General features: G+C 47.6%; 20 non-coding genes and 1 pseudogene across 20 annotated transcripts; all 21 read right to left on the reverse strand.

Annotated features, from left to right (window-relative positions):
- Positions 1 to 545: 545 nt before the first annotated feature.
- LOC142401516 (5S ribosomal RNA) lies at positions 546 to 664 on the reverse strand. Its single transcript, XR_012773150.1, has one exon. It is a non-coding gene; the product is annotated as a 5S ribosomal RNA (ribosomal RNA).
- Positions 665 to 1,028: 364 nt separating this feature from the next.
- Positions 1,029 to 1,208, reverse strand: LOC142370269 (U2 spliceosomal RNA; annotated as a pseudogene).
- Positions 1,209 to 7,136: 5,928 nt separating this feature from the next.
- LOC142372357 (U5 spliceosomal RNA) lies at positions 7,137 to 7,249 on the reverse strand. The gene has a single exon (XR_012768223.1). It is a non-coding gene; the product is annotated as a U5 spliceosomal RNA (small nuclear RNA).
- Positions 7,250 to 7,853: 604 nt separating this feature from the next.
- Positions 7,854 to 7,972, reverse strand: LOC142401522 (5S ribosomal RNA). The gene has a single exon (XR_012773151.1). It is a non-coding gene; the product is annotated as a 5S ribosomal RNA (ribosomal RNA).
- Positions 7,973 to 8,336: 364 nt separating this feature from the next.
- LOC142367229 (U2 spliceosomal RNA) lies at positions 8,337 to 8,527 on the reverse strand. Its single transcript, XR_012767044.1, has one exon. It is a non-coding gene; the product is annotated as a U2 spliceosomal RNA (small nuclear RNA).
- Positions 8,528 to 8,832: 305 nt separating this feature from the next.
- Positions 8,833 to 8,945, reverse strand: LOC142372364 (U5 spliceosomal RNA). Its single transcript, XR_012768226.1, has one exon. It is a non-coding gene; the product is annotated as a U5 spliceosomal RNA (small nuclear RNA).
- A 604-nt stretch (positions 8,946 to 9,549) lies between these two features.
- Positions 9,550 to 9,668, reverse strand: LOC142401527 (5S ribosomal RNA). Its single transcript, XR_012773152.1, has one exon. It is a non-coding gene; the product is annotated as a 5S ribosomal RNA (ribosomal RNA).
- A 364-nt stretch (positions 9,669 to 10,032) lies between these two features.
- Positions 10,033 to 10,223, reverse strand: LOC142367233 (U2 spliceosomal RNA). Its single transcript, XR_012767045.1, has one exon. It is a non-coding gene; the product is annotated as a U2 spliceosomal RNA (small nuclear RNA).
- Positions 10,224 to 10,528: 305 nt separating this feature from the next.
- Positions 10,529 to 10,641, reverse strand: LOC142372369 (U5 spliceosomal RNA). Its single transcript, XR_012768227.1, has one exon. It is a non-coding gene; the product is annotated as a U5 spliceosomal RNA (small nuclear RNA).
- A 614-nt stretch (positions 10,642 to 11,255) lies between these two features.
- Positions 11,256 to 11,374, reverse strand: LOC142401534 (5S ribosomal RNA). Its single transcript, XR_012773153.1, has one exon. It is a non-coding gene; the product is annotated as a 5S ribosomal RNA (ribosomal RNA).
- Positions 11,375 to 11,738: 364 nt separating this feature from the next.
- LOC142367237 (U2 spliceosomal RNA) lies at positions 11,739 to 11,929 on the reverse strand. The gene has a single exon (XR_012767046.1). It is a non-coding gene; the product is annotated as a U2 spliceosomal RNA (small nuclear RNA).
- A 305-nt stretch (positions 11,930 to 12,234) lies between these two features.
- LOC142372380 (U5 spliceosomal RNA) lies at positions 12,235 to 12,347 on the reverse strand. Its single transcript, XR_012768229.1, has one exon. It is a non-coding gene; the product is annotated as a U5 spliceosomal RNA (small nuclear RNA).
- Positions 12,348 to 12,956: 609 nt separating this feature from the next.
- On the reverse strand, positions 12,957 to 13,075 carry LOC142401540 (5S ribosomal RNA). The gene has a single exon (XR_012773154.1). It is a non-coding gene; the product is annotated as a 5S ribosomal RNA (ribosomal RNA).
- Positions 13,076 to 13,439: 364 nt separating this feature from the next.
- LOC142368603 (U2 spliceosomal RNA) lies at positions 13,440 to 13,630 on the reverse strand. The gene has a single exon (XR_012767388.1). It is a non-coding gene; the product is annotated as a U2 spliceosomal RNA (small nuclear RNA).
- Positions 13,631 to 13,935: 305 nt separating this feature from the next.
- Positions 13,936 to 14,048, reverse strand: LOC142372384 (U5 spliceosomal RNA). The gene has a single exon (XR_012768230.1). It is a non-coding gene; the product is annotated as a U5 spliceosomal RNA (small nuclear RNA).
- Positions 14,049 to 14,652: 604 nt separating this feature from the next.
- LOC142401548 (5S ribosomal RNA) lies at positions 14,653 to 14,771 on the reverse strand. The gene has a single exon (XR_012773155.1). It is a non-coding gene; the product is annotated as a 5S ribosomal RNA (ribosomal RNA).
- Positions 14,772 to 15,135: 364 nt separating this feature from the next.
- LOC142368610 (U2 spliceosomal RNA) lies at positions 15,136 to 15,326 on the reverse strand. Its single transcript, XR_012767389.1, has one exon. It is a non-coding gene; the product is annotated as a U2 spliceosomal RNA (small nuclear RNA).
- Positions 15,327 to 15,631: 305 nt separating this feature from the next.
- LOC142372388 (U5 spliceosomal RNA) lies at positions 15,632 to 15,744 on the reverse strand. Its single transcript, XR_012768231.1, has one exon. It is a non-coding gene; the product is annotated as a U5 spliceosomal RNA (small nuclear RNA).
- Positions 15,745 to 16,348: 604 nt separating this feature from the next.
- LOC142401551 (5S ribosomal RNA) lies at positions 16,349 to 16,467 on the reverse strand. Its single transcript, XR_012773156.1, has one exon. It is a non-coding gene; the product is annotated as a 5S ribosomal RNA (ribosomal RNA).
- Positions 16,468 to 16,831: 364 nt separating this feature from the next.
- Positions 16,832 to 17,022, reverse strand: LOC142367243 (U2 spliceosomal RNA). The gene has a single exon (XR_012767047.1). It is a non-coding gene; the product is annotated as a U2 spliceosomal RNA (small nuclear RNA).
- Positions 17,023 to 17,327: 305 nt separating this feature from the next.
- Positions 17,328 to 17,440, reverse strand: LOC142372395 (U5 spliceosomal RNA). The gene has a single exon (XR_012768232.1). It is a non-coding gene; the product is annotated as a U5 spliceosomal RNA (small nuclear RNA).
- Positions 17,441 to 18,039: the final 599 nt, after the last annotated feature.

The raw sequence follows: 18,039 nt of genomic DNA on the forward strand, positions 1-18,039 counted from the left end.
GCTTTGCTTGGTTGAGACGCTGGCTCCTCGGCCGACCAGGTAGGAACAATCGGGCCCTATTCAATGGCTGCTTTGTCTTTTACTCTGTGCAAAAGACTAGGGGTCTTGAGGCTTTGTTCTGACCGCTCATTGGGTGTAGAGGTTTTTTTCAAGCAATTCTCCCAGTCGGCCCAATCCCAGAGCCATCTCAAAGTGGAGTTCACTTTCACTCTCTTTTCGCAGACTAAAAGCCAGAGTTTTATCTCAGAAGCTAAGCAGAGTCGGGCCTGGTTAGTACTTGGATGGGGAGACCGCCTGGGAATACCAGGTGCTGTAAGCCTTTTGGCTTCTCCAGGCGCATGCAGTTTGACTGCGTCAAATGCAAAGGCAGTCCCTGTTTGACTTTTTGGAACTGCTCCTTTGTCAGGACAAAGTTAAATGTATGAGGATCAAAGGCAACCATGACCTGGGACACCTTAGCAGATCCAGGATCAGCAAGATGGATCACAGGGTGATCAACAGATGTTTCAACAAAAGACATGCAGAGAGAAGAGAAGAGAGAAAAATGCTTACAGCACCTGGTATTCCCAAGCGGTCTCCCATCCAAGTACTAACCAGGCCCGACCCTGCTTGGCTTCCGAGTTCGGACGAGATCGGGCGTGTTCAGGGCGGTGTGGCCGTAAGCCACAGTCCCCGTGACAAATATGTGTTACATAGGTGCTGGAACCATACGTTGCCCCTATTTTACCAGAGAGTTGGCTTGAGAGGCTGATGTTGAGCCTGCACGTCGACTTCCCTGATGTGATTGTTCTCTGCAGCTGAAAATGGGACTCTCAGATAACTTAGTGTGTGTCTGTCAAGCTCCTCTGTTCTCTGTGTGTAGTTTGGTGTTCATGGTCATACAGAGAAACCAGGGAAGCTCAATCCCACGACGTGCTCATAAACTGCGTCTTTTCTAAAGATTATAGTTCCATTTTAGAAGTCAGAATACAATGGCTCCCTGAAACTACCACCATGTACCGCTGGTTTTGTTATTTCACAAGAGTTGGGAAGAGTGCACCGTTCCCGGCGGCACTGCAGTACCGGGTCGATGCGTGGAGTGAACGGAGCAAGCCCCTTTTTCAACCCCTGTGCCTAAAAATCCATTTAATATGTAGTCCTCATATAGAGGACGTATCAGATATTAAACTGATAAGAACAGATTTTTTTTTCTTTTGAAAAAAATTTATTGACACTAATACATCACATTTTCATAAAAACTTCATATTTAAGACATATGTTTTACCTATGAATAAAAACATCAATAAATAAGTGTAATCTGTATAACCACATTTAAAACAAACAACAATAAAACAAGTTTTCCATGGGATATTACAGATAAGGTCAATGTTGTCTAAGGTAAAAGCTACATGTGAAGTAGTTCTCATGCGAGTAGCAGTTTGTATTGAGTGTCTTTAAAAAGGAGTGCATTAGTTAAAATGCTCTCTTCCAACTCCATTTTTTGTGCAGGAGCGCAGTGAGTCCCTACCCAGGGAAACTCATTTCGCTCCCCCAAATAGTAGGTCTCTCGGGATCCTGTCGTGGAGCTCAGAGGAGATCCCCACCCTGTTGCTCCTTCCCACCTGCCTCACCCGGAGAGCCAGGCCGTCGCTGCTTTGACCTTTTTGTGTGTAGCTCCGGCTCCTTCATCCGAATGGGCACAGAGGCGATTCTTCTTTGTGGATGTGTCCTAGGCCCGCCGCCTGCAGCTCCGGCCGCTTGAGCCGCCGCTGCGGCCATCCGGATCACAGCCACGGGGGGGATCTGCATGCGCTTCCTCACCAGCAAGTTCCTGGAGGTCCACATGGCGTCTTTCATAGCGGCTAGGGTGAGCAACTGCTTGGCAAAGTCATTCTTTTTTATTTTTGTTTGGCTCACCCCATAGAGCACGAGTTGTGCTGTGAGGACCTCCCTTGCTGGCAAGTACGGGAATTGCAAGGAGCCGGCTGTTGCCCACTGGTCTGCAGCAGCGCTGCACTCCCAGAGCAGGTGCCTCACCGACTCGGGCGCGCCACAACCAGGTCGCGGGCAGGTTGAGATCGCTGACATGCCCCGGGAGTGCATAACGGACCTGACTGGGAGGATCTCATGAGCCACCATCCACGACAGGTCCCGGAGTCTGTTTGGGAGAGCAGAATGGTTGACGTTGCACCAAACTGTTGAGGGCTCGCCGAACGCGAGCCCACGCACTGGACTCACTGGTTCCCGCTCCTGCACAACAGAAATCAAAGAGCGGTGGTTTGTTAAAACATGCAACTCCTCTGCCTCCAAGTTAAAATGCTTTAAGAACGTCTGGATAAAAGCATAGGATGGTGGCAGGCTAAAAGACACGGGCACTTTTAGGTCGGTAGGTAAAATCTTCAGTCTTCTGAGGTAAGAACCCATCCAGAATCGTGTCATTGCTTTAGTTTTGGGGTTTCCGGATGGGTCTGTGGCCTGTAGGATGTGCAGTGTAGTGTATCTGCTTCCTAAAAACAAATAAAAATCAGGCACTCCTTTTCCTCCTTTCTCTTTTTGTTTCTTCATTACATCTCTCCTCAGTCTTTCCCATTTGGAGCCCCACAGAAAATAAAAAATGGCTCGGTCCAGGTCTAAAAGCACTTTCCTAGGTGGGATAAAAACAGAACTGATTAGTAAAAGCAAAGGTAAAATCACGGCTTTGATGATTAAAACCTTTCCTTCAATGGTCAGTCCTCTAAGTCCCCAGTATCCTAGTCTTTGCTTTACTTTCCCTACCACGTCTGGCCAGTTTGATGTCCCTCCCCCTTCCTTGTCAAAATGAATCCCCAGTATTTTCTGTTTTGTCTGGGTTATAGTCACGGGGAGTCCTGCAGTCTCAGTCGCTGTCCATGGCCCGTAAAATTGGGCTTGGGTCTTGTTTCTGTTTAGTTTTGCCCCAGAGGCCCGTCCATACCAGTCAGTCAAGTCCAGAGTCCTGTTGATGGATATTAGGTCTGTACATAAAATATTCACGTCGTCCATATATAAAACACACTTTGTCGATAGTCCCCCGCTCCCCGGGACTCTCACCCCATTGATTCGGTGGTCCCTTCTCAAGCTCTGTGCCAGTGGTTCCACACAGATGATGTAGAGGAGGGCAGATAACGGACAACCCTGACGGACACCGCAGTGGATGTTTACTGCTTTTGTCAGATGCCCGTTAACAAGGAATTTGCTGGTAATGCCCCGGTACAGCAGACCCACCCAAGCTATAAACCTTTCTGGGAACCCCATTTTTTGCAGTACCTGGAAAAGGTACTGGTGCGAGACCCGATCAAAGGCTTTCTCAAAGTCTAAATTTAGGACTGCTAGCCGAATGTTTCTGTCTCTCGCGTAACAGATGGTGTCTCGGATCAGTACGAGGCTGTCGGTTATCTTCCTCCCCGGGATGGCACAGGCTTGATCCGGGTGAATCAGGTCTTCTAAAAACAAGGACATACGTGAGGCTAAAAGTTTACTAAAAAGTTTACAGTCAAAGTTTAAAAGTGTAATCGGTCTCCAATTCTTCAAGTCAGTCTTGTCTTTTTTTTTGTGAAGAAGAGTCACTATCCCTGCTCTAAAACTGTCAGGAAGTCGGTCAAGTTGCTCAAATTCCATAAAAACAGTAAACAAGTCAGGTGCTAAAATATCCCAAAAGGTCAAATAAAATTCCAAGGGAAGTCCATCTTGTCCTGGGGACTTCCCTTTCTTAAAATTTGTAAAACATTTATTTAACTCTGAAATTGTAAAATCTTGGGTTAAAAGCACACTGTCTTTTACTGTTTTTTCTATGAAATTTAAAACTTCTGTCATGGTGTCCATTTCAACAGGTTTTTGCTCGTACAGTTCACGATAAAATTGTTCAACAGCTTCTTTAATTTCTTCCATTGAATCAACTGTGCACCCGTTCTCTTTTGTTAGCTTTAAAATTGCCCCCCCTTTATTCACAATTTTCTTAAAAAAATACCTTGTGCACTTCTCTCCTTCCTCTATTTCTCGTTCCCTGCTTCTTAAAATGACACCCTTACTTTTAATATCTGCTAAAATTGACATCTCTGTTTTCACTTGTTTAATTTCATCATTAAAATCCATCCCTTGTTGGTTTAATTTAAAATAGCGCTGTAGTCGCTTCTGCAGTCCCATCATGCGTCTGTTTTCCCTATTCTTTTTTCTCCTACCTGCCTGTCTAAAGAAAGTCTGGGTCTTTCCCTTCACCATTTCCCACCAGTGTGCACGTGTATCGTAAAAGTCTTGAAGGGTCTGCCACTCGTGGTACTGCTCCCGGTACTGACTAACTATTTCGTTTTCTTCTAAAAGGGAGCAGTTTAGTTTCCACAGACCACTTCCGGAAGTCACACCCGAAGAGAGTGATAGGGTGCAGGAAAGCATCAGGTGATCAGAAAAGAAAACGGGGGTCAATCTAGCATCGGTTGGTGGGCAGTCCCGTGTAAAAAGGTAGTCTATACGAGAGGCTTTGGTGCCATCACCACTGAACCAGGTGAAGCCCTCCTCTCTGGGATGCATGGTCCTAAAACAGTCCTGAAGTTTAAAATCCTTGCATATGCCCTGTAATAAAACCGATGTTTTGTCAACTTTAAAAAATTCCCCTGCTCTTTTTCTGTCACTCCTGCTTAAAATACAGTTAAAATCACCCCCTAAAACTAGTGGTGCCCTACCTAGCATGTGGGACTGCAGGTCTTCTAAAAGGTCATACCGGTCATTTTTTTCGTTAAAGCCATAAATATTTAAGAGGTTAAAATCTTGTCCCATAAAAGTCAAATGTGCTAAAAGTGCCCGTCCGTCTCTCACCACAGTGCTGCCCTTTACCAGAACCTGAGGGTTTTTGATCAAAATGGCCACTCCGTCATTTTTGTTTTGGTTGGATCCACTCCACAATGATGTCTGTGGCCACATCTCCTCCCACTGTCTGTAGTGCTTTAAAAACGGTAGGCCGCATTCCTGTATTAAAAGAACATCTGACTTAAAAGAACTAAGAAAGGATAAAACACTCTGGGCTCTAAATTTCGACTTTACACTTCTCACATTAATAGTTGAGAGAGTGAGTGTCATGAGTATGGTTAAAAACAACAGGTATGACATCTTAAAAGACTAAATGAGGGTTAAAAACATTTAAAATGTCTTAAAAGCAGTTATGTAATTTCTTGTGAACGGAGCTCTTCCTTCACTTCTACAGGTGAGAGGCGAGGGTGTTGAGCTCTATTCCCCGGTCGGACTCTGGGGGTTGGCCTCTGTTGCAAGGTTTTGTTAAACTTTGAGTCTCTAGGGGTTGATTGCAGAACTACATTTAAAAAAGAGACCTCATTTGGTGAATTGGAGGGGAAGACTCTGGGCTCCTCCACAGATGAACTGTCTGAGGTAGTCCCAGCTCTTCCCCTCTTCTCTGAGACTATAGGAGAATCAGAGGACAATTCTGATGCAAGCCTCTTTGTTTGCTGGACATCGGGGAGGGAGGCATCCTCGCTATCATCCTGTGATTGGACTTCTTCACATTCTGAACTAGCTCCGCCTTCTGCCTGCACCACCTCCTCCTCCTCTCCAGAGCTCTCCATTGGTGGGGGTGTAGCAGGCCCCTCCCCCTCCTCGGCCTCACCTGACTGCTGTCCACCATTCAGGGATTTTGGCGGGAAGTTTGAATTTTCCAGCCCAGCTGTTTCAAGTAGCTCGTTAACTGCCTCGGTCTGCCCTCCATTTCCTTCTCGCGTTTTTTTAGATTTCAGTTTGTTGGCAAAAGATTTTGGGCAATCTCTGAAGAGGTGGTTTGATTCTCCACAGAGATTGCACTTTCTGCCATTTGTACACTCTTCGAAGGTGTGACCGATTCCTCTACATTTGCCACAAAACACCTTCGTGCAGGCCTCCACCAGGTGCCCGTGCTCCCCACACTTGCGGCAGAGTTTGGGCTGTCCCTGGTAGTGGATGTAGCCTCTGTTTTCTCCCAAGACAATCATTGATGGGAGATGTCTCAGGCCCTGGAAGCCCTGGGGGTCTTGCCATTGTTGGATGGGGACCCTCCAGGCGCAGTTCCAGATGCCGTCGACATCCCTCACCTTCATTGCCTGGCCTTTAACAGTGCAGAATCTTCCCAACCATATACAGATATCTTCTGCGTTCACCATTTCATTGAACATTCTGACAATTACTGTCTTCAGAGTATTGTCAGTAAGTTTCTCAACAGTAAACACAGAAAACTGGGCTTGCACATTTTCAAATCTTGTCCAAAACTCCTGCAGCAAAGCTGCAGTGCGAAAACTGACATCGAAACCTTTGTTAAAAGGCAATGACAGGATGCAATTTAAATCGTCTGGCTTAAAGTTCAATGTTTTTTGGATTAGCTTCCGAGAGAAGTCCAATCTGGACATCTCTATGAGCTTTCCTTCATTTTCTTTAAACAAAAATCTAGCGCTGTGGTGCCTCCTCATGCCAGCATAGTTTGCCGACATGATGGAGGCACCACAAACAGTTTTTAAATAAAATGCTTAAAAGAACACTAATAAATATCACACTAAAACCCAATAAAAGAATAAAAAGTGGATGAAAAGGTACTAAAAATGGATACTTACCTTCCTCTAAAAAAAACGGAACAAAGCCACTGACCCTGTTTCAGCTGAAACTCTTTCAAAAAGTAAATGCCTGGGAAAAAAGGGTAATAAAAGAAAATTTAAATGCAAAGAACTCCAACTACAATAGACTTGGAATACTTTGATGAAACGCAAAAAAGAACCTCCAAAGCGAGAAAATTTGATGCCAAAAAGGCATAAAATAGTCCACCCAAAGGAGGCGATCGCAGTCTTAGCCAAAAGGCCGAGAAGCGATAACCCTCCACTGTTTCACGTCCGAGAGCCCTTCCTGGCACAATGCGCACTTGTGGCGGTGCTCTTTTTTTGCCTACAAAGCGTCACTTTGCACCTCCGCCCACCCGCTGCAGTGAGCACTCTTCAGCCGTTTCAGATGGTACAACTTTGCACTCCCGCCCGCTCCACTGAGCACCGTTCAAACAACAACAATTTAGCGCTCCAGGCTTTGAACATGGGCACGGTCTCAAGAAATAAGGTGACTCTACTCCGAGAAGTCACTTGGCACAGCAAGAAGATTTCCTTTGCACAGACAGAATGGGCTTCACCCGCAAAGGTAAAGCCTTCCAAAAATAGAAACAACTCATTAATGCTGCTCTCCACGGAAGTCTTTAGTAAAAGGCGAAAGACTTGTACGTTATGAAGAGAAACCAGAGTACGAGTATTTGACACTGCGGGAGCAGTGCATCAGGCTAGTTGGCATAGCCACCTTCCCCACGGTGAGCTTTGCTTGGTTGAGACGCTGGCTCCTCGGCCGACCAGGTAGGAACAATCGGGCCCTATTCAATGGCTGCTTTGTCTTTTACTCTGTGCAAAAGACTAGGGGTCTTGAGGCTTTGTTCTGACCGCTCATTGGGTGTAGAGGTTTTTTTCAAGCAATTCTCCCAGTCGGCCCAATCCCAGAGCCATCTCAAAGTGGAGTTCACTTTCACTCTCTTTTCGCAGACTAAAAGCCAGAGTTTTATCTCAGAAGCTAAGCAGAGTCGGGCCTGGTTAGTACTTGGATGGGGAGACCGCCTGGGAATACCAGGTGCTGTAAGCCTTTTGGCTTCTCCAGGCGCATGCAGTTTGACTGCGTCAAATGCAAAGGCAGTCCCTGTTTGACTTTTTGGAACTGCTCCTTTGTCAGGACAAAGTTAAATGTATGAGGATCAAAGGCAACCATGACCTAGGACACCTTAGCAGATCCAGGATCAGCAAGATGGATCACAGGGTGATCAACAGATGTTTCAACAAAAGACATGCAGAGAGAAGAGAGAAAAATGCTTACAGCACCTGGTATTCCCAAGCGGTCTCCCATCCAAGTACTAACCAGGCCCGACCCTGCTTGGCTTCCGAGTTCGGACGAGATCGGGCGTGTTCAGGGCGGTGTGGCCGTAAGCCACAGTCCCCGTGACAAATATGTGTTACATAGGTGCTGGAACCATACGTTGCCCCTATTTTACCAGAGAGTTGGCTTGAGAGGCTGATGTTGAGCCTGCACGTCGACTTCCCTGATGTGATTGTTCTCTGCAGCTGAAAATGGGACTCTCAGATAACTTAGTGTGTGTCTGTCAAGCTCCTCTGTTCTCTGTGTGTAGTTTGGTGTTCATGGTCATACAGAGAAACCAGGGAAGCTCAATCCCACGACGTGCTCATAAACTGCGTCTTTTCTAAAGATTATAGTTCCATTTTAGAAGTCAGAATACAATGGCTCCCTGAAACTACCACCATGTACCGCTGGTTTTGTTATTTCACAAGAGTTGGGAAGAGTGCACCGTTCCCGGCGGCACTGCAGTACCGGGTCGATGCGTGGAGTGAACGGAGCAAGCCCCTTTTTCAACCCCTGTGCCTAAAAATCCATTTAATATGTAGTCCTCATATAGAGGACGTATCAGATATTAAACTGATAAGAACAGATACTACACTTGATCTTAGCCAAAAGGCCGAGAAGCGATAACCCTCCACTGTTTCACGTCCGAGAGCCCTTCCTGGCACAATGCGCACTTGTGGCGGTGCTCTTTTTTTGCCTACAAAGCGTCACTTTGCACCTCCGCCCACCCGCTGCAGTGAGCACTCTTCAGCCGTTTCAGATGGTACAACTTTGCACTCCCGCCCGCTCCACTGAGCACCGTTCAAACAACAACAATTTAGCGCTCCAGGCTTTGAACATGGGCACGGTCTCAAGAAATAAGGTGACTCTACTCCGAGAAGTCACTTGGCACAGCAAGAAGATTTCCTTTGCACAGACAGAATGGGCTTCACCCGCAAAGGTAAAGCCTTCCAAAAATAGAAACAACTCATTAATGCTGCTCTCCACGGAAGTCTTTAGTAAAAGGCGAAAGACTTGTACGTTATGAAGAGAAACCAGAGTACGAGTATTTGACACTGCGGGAGCAGTGCATCAGGCTAGTTGGCATAGCCACCTTCCCCACGGTGAGCTTTGCTTGGTTGAGACGCTGGCTCCTCGGCCGACCAGGTAGGAACAATCGGGCCCTATTCAATGGCTGCTTTGTCTTTTACTCTGTGCAAAAGACTAGGGGTCTTGAGGCTTTGTTCTGACCGCTCATTGGGTGTAGAGGTTTTTTTCAAGCAATTCTCCCAGTCGGCCCAATCCCAGAGCCATCTCAAAGTGGAGTTCACTTTCACTCTCTTTTCGCAGACTAAAAGCCAGAGTTTTATCTCAGAAGCTAAGCAGAGTCGGGCCTGGTTAGTACTTGGATGGGGAGACCGCCTGGGAATACCAGGTGCTGTAAGCCTTTTGGCTTCTCCAGGCGCATGCAGTTTGACTGCGTCAAATGCAAAGGCAGTCCCTGTTTGACTTTTTGGAACTGCTCCTTTGTCAGGACAAAGTTAAATGTATGAGGATCAAAGGCAACCATGACCTGGGACACCTTAGCAGATCCAGGATCAGCAAGATGGATCACAGGGTGATCAACAGATGTTTCAACAAAAGACATGCAGAGAGAAGAGAGAAAAATGCTTACAGCACCTGGTATTCCCAAGCGGTCTCCCATCCAAGTACTAACCAGGCCCGACCCTGCTTGGCTTCCGAGTTCGGACGAGATCGGGCGTGTTCAGGGCGGTGTGGCCGTAAGCCACAGTCCCCGTGACAAATATGTGTTACATAGGTGCTGGAACCATACGTTGCCCCTATTTTACCAGAGAGTTGGCTTGAGAGGCTGATGTTGAGCCTGCACGTCGACTTCCCTGATGTGATTGTTCTCTGCAGCTGAAAATGGGACTCTCAGATAACTTAGTGTGTGTCTGTCAAGCTCCTCTGTTCTCTGTGTGTAGTTTGGTGTTCATGGTCATACAGAGAAACCAGGGAAGCTCAATCCCACGACGTGCTCATAAACTGCGTCTTTTCTAAAGATTATAGTTCCATTTTAGAAGTCAGAATACAATGGCTCCCTGAAACTACCACCATGTACCGCTGGTTTTGTTATTTCACAAGAGTTGGGAAGAGTGCACCGTTCCCGGCGGCACTGCAGTACCGGGTCGATGCGTGGAGTGAACGGAGCAAGCCCCTTTTTCAACCCCTGTGCCTAAAAATCCATTTAATATGTAGTCCTCATATAGAGGACGTATCAGATATTAAACTGATAAGAACAGATACTACACTTGATCTTAGCCAAAAGGCCGAGAAGCGATAACCCTCCACTGTTTCACGTCCGAGAGCCCTTCCTGGCACAATGCGCACTTGTGGCGGTGCTCTTTTGTTGCCTACAAAGCGTCACTTTGCACCTCCGCCCACCCGCTGCAGTGAGCACTCTTCAGCCGTTTCAGATGGTACAACTTTGCACTCCCGCCCGCTCCACTGAGCACCGTTCAAACAACAACAATTTAGCGCTCCAGGCTTTGAACATGGGCACGGTCTCAAGAAATAAGGTGACTCTACTCCGAGAAGTCACTTGGCACAGCAAGAAGATTTCCTTTGCACAGACAGAATGGGCTTCACCCGCAAAGGTAAAGCCTTCCAAAAATAGAAACAACTCATTAATGCTGCTCTCCACGGAAGTCTTTAGTAAAAGGCGAAAGACTTGTACGTTATGAAGAGAAACCAGAGTACGAGTATTTGACACTGCGGGAGCAGTGCATCAGGCTAGTTGGCATAGCCACCTTCCCCACGGTGAGCTTTGCTTGGTTGAGACGCTGGCTCCTCGGCCGACCAGGTAGGAACAATCGGGCCCTATTCAATGGCTGCTTTGTCTTTTACTCTGTGCAAAAGACTAGGGGTCTTGAGGCTTTGTTCTGACCGCTCATTGGGTGTAGAGGTTTTTTTCAAGCAATTCTCCCAGTCGGCCCAATCCCAGAGCCATCTCAAAGTGGAGTTCACTTTCACTCTCTTTTCGCAGACTAAAAGCCAGAGTTTTATCTCAGAAGCTAAGCAGAGTCGGGCCTGGTTAGTACTTGGATGGGGAGACCGCCTGGGAATACCAGGTGCTGTAAGCCTTTTGGCTTCTCCAGGCGCATGCAGTTTGACTGCGTCAAATGCAAAGGCAGTCCCTGTTTGACTTTTTGGAACTGCTCCTTTGTCAGGACAAAGTTAAATGTATGAGGATCAAAGGCAACCATGACCTGGGACACCTTAGCAGATCCAGGATCAGCAAGATGGATCACAGGGTGATCAACAGATGTTTCAACAAAAGACATGCAGAGAGAAGAGAAGAGAAGAGAGAAAAATGCTTACAGCACCTGGTATTCCCAAGCGGTCTCCCATCCAAGTACTAACCAGGCCCGACCCTGCTTGGCTTCCGAGTTCGGACGAGATCGGGCGTGTTCAGGGCGGTGTGGCCGTAAGCCACAGTCCCCGTGACAAATATGTGTTACATAGGTGCTGGAACCATACGTTGCCCCTATTTTACCAGAGAGTTGGCTTGAGAGGCTGATGTTGAGCCTGCACGTCGACTTCCCTGATGTGATTGTTCTCTGCAGCTGAAAATGGGACTCTCAGATAACTTAGTGTGTGTCTGTCAAGCTCCTCTGTTCTCTGTGTGTAGTTTGGTGTTCATGGTCATACAGAGAAACCAGGGAAGCTCAATCCCACGACGTGCTCATAAACTGCGTCTTTTCTAAAGATTATAGTTCCATTTTAGAAGTCAGAATACAATGGCTCCCTGAAACTACCACCATGTACCGCTGGTTTTGTTATTTCACAAGAGTTGGGAAGAGTGCACCGTTCCCGGCGGCACTGCAGTACCGGGTCGATGCGTGGAGTGAACGGAGCAAGCCCCTTTTTCAACCCCTGTGCCTAAAAATCCATTTAATATGTAGTCCTCATATAGAGGACGTATCAGATATTAAACTGATAAGAACAGATACTACACTTGATCTTAGCCAAAAGGCCGAGAAGCGATAACCCTCCACTGTTTCACGTCCGAGAGCCCTTCCTGGCACAATGCGCACTTGTGGCGGTGCTCTTTTTTTGCCTACAAAGCGTCACTTTGCACCTCCGCCCACCCGCTGCAGTGAGCACTCTTCAGCCGTTTCAGATGGTACAACTTTGCACTCCCGCCCGCTCCACTGAGCACCATTCAAACAACAACAATTTAGCGCTCCAGGCTTTGAACATGGGCACGGTCTCAAGAAATAAGGTGACTCTACTCCGAGAAGTCACTTGGCACAGCAAGAAGATTTCCTTTGCACAGACAGAATGGGCTTCACCCGCAAAGGTAAAGCCTTCCAAAAATAGAAACAACTCATTAATGCTGCTCTCCACGGAAGTCTTTAGTAAAAGGCGAAAGACTTGTACGTTATGAAGAGAAACCAGAGTACGAGTATTTGACACTGCGGGAGCAGTGCATCAGGCTAGTTGGCATAGCCACCTTCCCCACGGTGAGCTTTGCTTGGTTGAGACGCTGGCTCCTCGGCCGACCAGGTAGGAACAATCGGGCCCTATTCAATGGCTGCTTTGTCTTTTACTCTGTGCAAAAGACTAGGGGTCTTGAGGCTTTGTTCTGACCGCTCATTGGGTGTAGAGGTTTTTTTCAAGCAATTCTCCCAGTCGGCCCAATCCCAGAGCCATCTCAAAGTGGAGTTCACTTTCACTCTCTTTTCGCAGACTAAAAGCCAGAGTTTTATCTCAGAAGCTAAGCAGAGTCGGGCCTGGTTAGTACTTGGATGGGGAGACCGCCTGGGAATACCAGGTGCTGTAAGCCTTTTGGCTTCTCCAGGCGCATGCAGTTTGACTGCGTCAAATGCAAAGGCAGTCCCTGTTTGACTTTTTGGAACTGCTCCTTTGTCAGGACAAAGTTAAATGTATGAGGATCAAAGGCAACCATGACCTGGGACACCTTAGCAGATCCAGGATCAGCAAGATGGATCACAGGGTGATCAACAGATGTTTCAACAAAAGACATGCAGAGAGAAGAGAAGAGAGAAAAATGCTTACAGCACCTGGTATTCCCAAGCGGTCTCCCATCCAAGTACTAACCAGGCCCGACCCTGCTTGGCTTCCGAGTTCGGACGAGATCGGGCGTGTTCAGGGCGGTGTGGCCGTAAGCCACAGTCCCCGTGACAAATATGTGTTACATAGGTGCTGGAACCATACGTTGCCCCTATTTTACCAGAGAGTTGGCTTGAGAGGCTGATGTTGAGCCTGCACGTCGACTTCCCTGATGTGATTGTTCTCTGCAGCTGAAAATGGGACTCTCAGATAACTTAGTGTGTGTCTGTCAAGCTCCTCTGTTCTCTGTGTGTAGTTTGGTGTTCATGGTCATACAGAGAAACCAGGGAAGCTCAATCCCACGACGTGCTCATAAACTGCGTCTTTTCTAAAGATTATAGTTCCATTTTAGAAGTCAGAATACAATGGCTCCCTGAAACTACCACCATGTACCGCTGGTTTTGTTATTTCACAAGAGTTGGGAAGAGTGCACCGTTCCCGGCGGCACTGCAGTACCGGGTCGATGCGTGGAGTGAGCGGAGCAAGCCCCTTTTTCAACCCCTGTGCCTAAAAATCCATTTAATATGTAGTCCTCATATAGAGGACGTATCAGATATTAAACTGATAAGAACAGATACTACACTTGATCTTAGCCAAAAGGCCGAGAAGCGATAACCCTCCACTGTTTCACGTCCGAGAGCCCTTCCTGGCACAATGCGCACTTGTGGCGGTGCTCTTTTTTTGCCTACAAAGCGTCACTTTGCACCTCCGCCCACCCGCTGCAGTGAGCACTCTTCAGCCGTTTCAGATGGTACAACTTTGCACTCCCGCCCGCTCCACTGAGCACCGTTCAAACAACAACAATTTAGCGCTCCAGGCTTTGAACATGGGCACGGTCTCAAGAAATAAGGTGACTCTACTCCGAGAAGTCACTTGGCACAGCAAGAAGATTTCCTTTGCACAGACAGAATGGGCTTCACCCGCAAAGGTAAAGCCTTCCAAAAATAGAAACAACTCATTAATGCTGCTCTCCACGGAAGTCTTTAGTAAAAGGCGAAAGACTTGTACGTTATGAAGAGAAACCAGAGTACGAGTATTTGACACTGCGGGAGCAGTGCATCAGGCTAGTTGGCATAGCCACCTTCCCCACGGTGAGCTTTGCTTGGTTGAGACGCTGGCTCCTCGGCCGACCAGGTAGGAACAATCGGGCCCTATTCAATGGCTGCTTTGTCTTTTACTCTGTGCAAAAGACTAGGGGTCTTGAGGCTTTGTTCTGACCGCTCATTGGGTGTAGAGGTTTTTTTCAAGCAATTCTCCCAGTCGGCCCAATCCCAGAGCCATCTCAAAGTGGAGTTCACTTTCACTCTCTTTTCGCAGACTAAAAGCCAGAGTTTTATCTCAGAAGCTAAGCAGAGTCGGGCCTGGTTAGTACTTGGATGGGGAGACCGCCTGGGAATACCAGGTGCTGTAAGCCTTTTGGCTTCTCCAGGCGCATGCAGTTTGACTGCGTCAAATGCAAAGGCAGTCCCTGTTTGACTTTTTGGAACTGCTCCTTTGTCAGGACAAAGTTAAATGTATGAGGATCAAAGGCAACCATGACCTGGGACACCTTAGCAGATCCAGGATCAGCAAGATGGATCACAGGGTGATCAACAGATGTTTCAACAAAAGACATGCAGAGAGAAGAGAGAAAAATGCTTACAGCACCTGGTATTCCCAAGCGGTCTCCCATCCAAGTACTAACCAGGCCCGACCCTGCTTGGCTTCCGAGTTCGGACGAGATCGGGCGTGTTCAGGGCGGTGTGGCCGTAAGCCACAGTCCCCGTGACAAATATGTGTTACATAGGTGCTGGAACCATACGTTGCCCCTATTTTACCAGAGAGTTGGCTTGAGAGGCTGATGTTGAGCCTGCACGTCGACTTCCCTGATGTGATTGTTCTCTGCAGCTGAAAATGGGACTCTCAGATAACTTAGTGTGTGTCTGTCAAGCTCCTCTGTTCTCTGTGTGTAGTTTGGTGTTCATGGTCATACAGAGAAACCAGGGAAGCTCAATCCCACGACGTGCTCATAAACTGCGTCTTTTCTAAAGATTATAGTTCCATTTTAGAAGTCAGAATACAATGGCTCCCTGAAACTACCACCATGTACCGCTGGTTTTGTTATTTCACAAGAGTTGGGAAGAGTGCACCGTTCCCGGCGGCACTGCAGTACCGGGTCGATGCGTGGAGTGAGCGGAGCAAGCCCCTTTTTCAACCCCTGTGCCTAAAAATCCATTTAATATGTAGTCCTCATATAGAGGACGTATCAGATATTAAACTGATAAGAACAGATACTACACTTGATCTTAGCCAAAAGGCCGAGAAGCGATAACCCTCCACTGTTTCACGTCCGAGAGCCCTTCCTGGCACAATGCGCACTTGTGGCGGTGCTCTTTTTTTGCCTACAAAGCGTCACTTTGCACCTCCGCCCACCCGCTGCAGTGAGCACTCTTCAGCCGTTTCAGATGGTACAACTTTGCACTCCCGCCCGCTCCACTGAGCACCGTTCAAACAACAACAATTTAGCGCTCCAGGCTTTGAACATGGGCACGGTCTCAAGAAATAAGGTGACTCTACTCCGAGAAGTCACTTGGCACAGCAAGAAGATTTCCTTTGCACAGACAGAATGGGCTTCACCCGCAAAGGTAAAGCCTTCCAAAAATAGAAACAACTCATTAATGCTGCTCTCCACGGAAGTCTTTAGTAAAAGGCGAAAGACTTGTACGTTATGAAGAGAAACCAGAGTACGAGTATTTGACACTGCGGGAGCAGTGCATCAGGCTAGTTGGCATAGCCACCTTCCCCACGGTGAGCTTTGCTTGGTTGAGACGCTGGCTCCTCGGCCGACCAGGTAGGAACAATCGGGCCCTATTCAATGGCTGCTTTGTCTTTTACTCTGTGCAAAAGACTAGGGGTCTTGAGGCTTTGTTCTGACCGCTCATTGGGTGTAGAGGTTTTTTTCAAGCAATTCTCCCAGTCGGCCCAATCCCAGAGCCATCTCAAAGTGGAGTTCACTTTCACTCTCTTTTCGCAGACTAAAAGCCAGAGTTTTATCTCAGAAGCTAAGCAGAGTCGGGCCTGGTTAGTACTTGGATGGGGAGACCGCCTGGGAATACCAGGTGCTGTAAGCCTTTTGGCTTCTCCAGGCGCATGCAGTTTGACTGCGTCAAATGCAAAGGCAGTCCCTGTTTGACTTTTTGGAACTGCTCCTTTGTCAGGACAAAGTTAAATGTATGAGGATCAAAGGCAACCATGACCTGGGACACCTTAGCAGATCCAGGATCAGCAAGATGGATCACAGGGTGATCAACAGATGTTTCAACAAAAGACATGCAGAGAGAAGAGAGAAAAATGCTTACAGCACCTGGTATTCCCAAGCGGTCTCCCATCCAAGTACTAACCAGGCCCGACCCTGCTTGGCTTCCGAGTTCGGACGAGATCGGGCGTGTTCAGGGCGGTGTGGCCGTAAGCCACAGTCCCCGTGACAAATATGTGTTACATAGGTGCTGGAACCATACGTTGCCCCTATTTTACCAGAGAGTTGGCTTGAGAGGCTGATGTTGAGCCTGCACGTCGACTTCCCTGATGTGATTGTTCTCTGCAGCTGAAAATGGGACTCTCAGATAACTTAGTGTGTGTCTGTCAAGCTCCTCTGTTCTCTGTGTGTAGTTTGGTGTTCATGGTCATACAGAGAAACCAGGGAAGCTCAATCCCACGACGTGCTCATAAACTGCGTCTTTTCTAAAGATTATAGTTCCATTTTAGAAGTCAGAATACAATGGCTCCCTGAAACTACCACCATGTACCGCTGGTTTTGTTATTTCACAAGAGTTGGGAAGAGTGCACCGTTCCCGGCGGCACTGCAGTACCGGGTCGATGCGTGGAGTGAACGGAGCAAGCCCCTTTTTCAACCCCTGTGCCTAAAAATCCATTTAATATGTAGTCCTCATATAGAGGACGTATCAGATATTAAACTGATAAGAACAGATACTACACTTGATCTTAGCCAAAAGGCCGAGAAGCGATAACCCTCCACTGTTTCACGTCCGAGAGCCCTTCCTGGCACAATGCGCACTTGTGGCGGTGCTCTTTTTTTGCCTACAAAGCGTCACTTTGCACCTCCGCCCACCCGCTGCAGTGAGCACTCTTCAGCCGTTTCAGATGGTACAACTTTGCACTCCCGCCCGCTCCACTGAGCACCGTTCAAACAACAACAATTTAGCGCTCCAGGCTTTGAACATGGGCACGGTCTCAAGAAATAAGGTGACTCTACTCCGAGAAGTCACTTGGCACAGCAAGAAGATTTCCTTTGCACAGACAGAATGGGCTTCACCCGCAAAGGTAAAGCCTTCCAAAAATAGAAACAACTCATTAATGCTGCTCTCCACGGAAGTCTTTAGTAAAAGGCGAAAGACTTGTACGTTATGAAGAGAAACCAGAGTACGAGTATTTGACACTGCGGGAGCAGTGCATCAGGCTAGTTGGCATAGCCACCTTCCCCACGGTGAGCTTTGCTTGGTTGAGACGCTGGCTCCTCGGCCGACCAGGTAGGAACAATCGGGCCCTATTCAATGGCTGCTTTGTCTTTTACTCTGTGCAAAAGACTAGGGGTCTTGAGGCTTTGTTCTGACCGCTCATTGGGTGTAGAGGTTTTTTTCAAGCAATTCTCCCAGTCGGCCCAATCCCAGAGCCATCTCAAAGTGGAGTTCACTTTCACTCTCTTTTCGCAGACTAAAAGCCAGAGTTTTATCTCAGAAGCTAAGCAGAGTCGGGCCTGGTTAGTACTTGGATGGGGAGACCGCCTGGGAATACCAGGTGCTGTAAGCCTTTTGGCTTCTCCAGGCGCATGCAGTTTGACTGCGTCAAATGCAAAGGCAGTCCCTGTTTGACTTTTTGGAACTGCTCCTTTGTCAGGACAAAGTTAAATGTATGAGGATCAAAGGCAACCATGACCTGGGACACCTTAGCAGATCCAGGATCAGCAAGATGGATCACAGGGTGATCAACAGATGTTTCAACAAAAGACATGCAGAGAGAAGAGAA

Source organism: Odontesthes bonariensis, chromosome 2 (assembly GCF_027942865.1).
Source record: "Odontesthes bonariensis isolate fOdoBon6 chromosome 2, fOdoBon6.hap1, whole genome shotgun sequence".
Taxonomy (NCBI): domain Eukaryota; kingdom Metazoa; phylum Chordata; class Actinopteri; order Atheriniformes; family Atherinopsidae; genus Odontesthes; species Odontesthes bonariensis.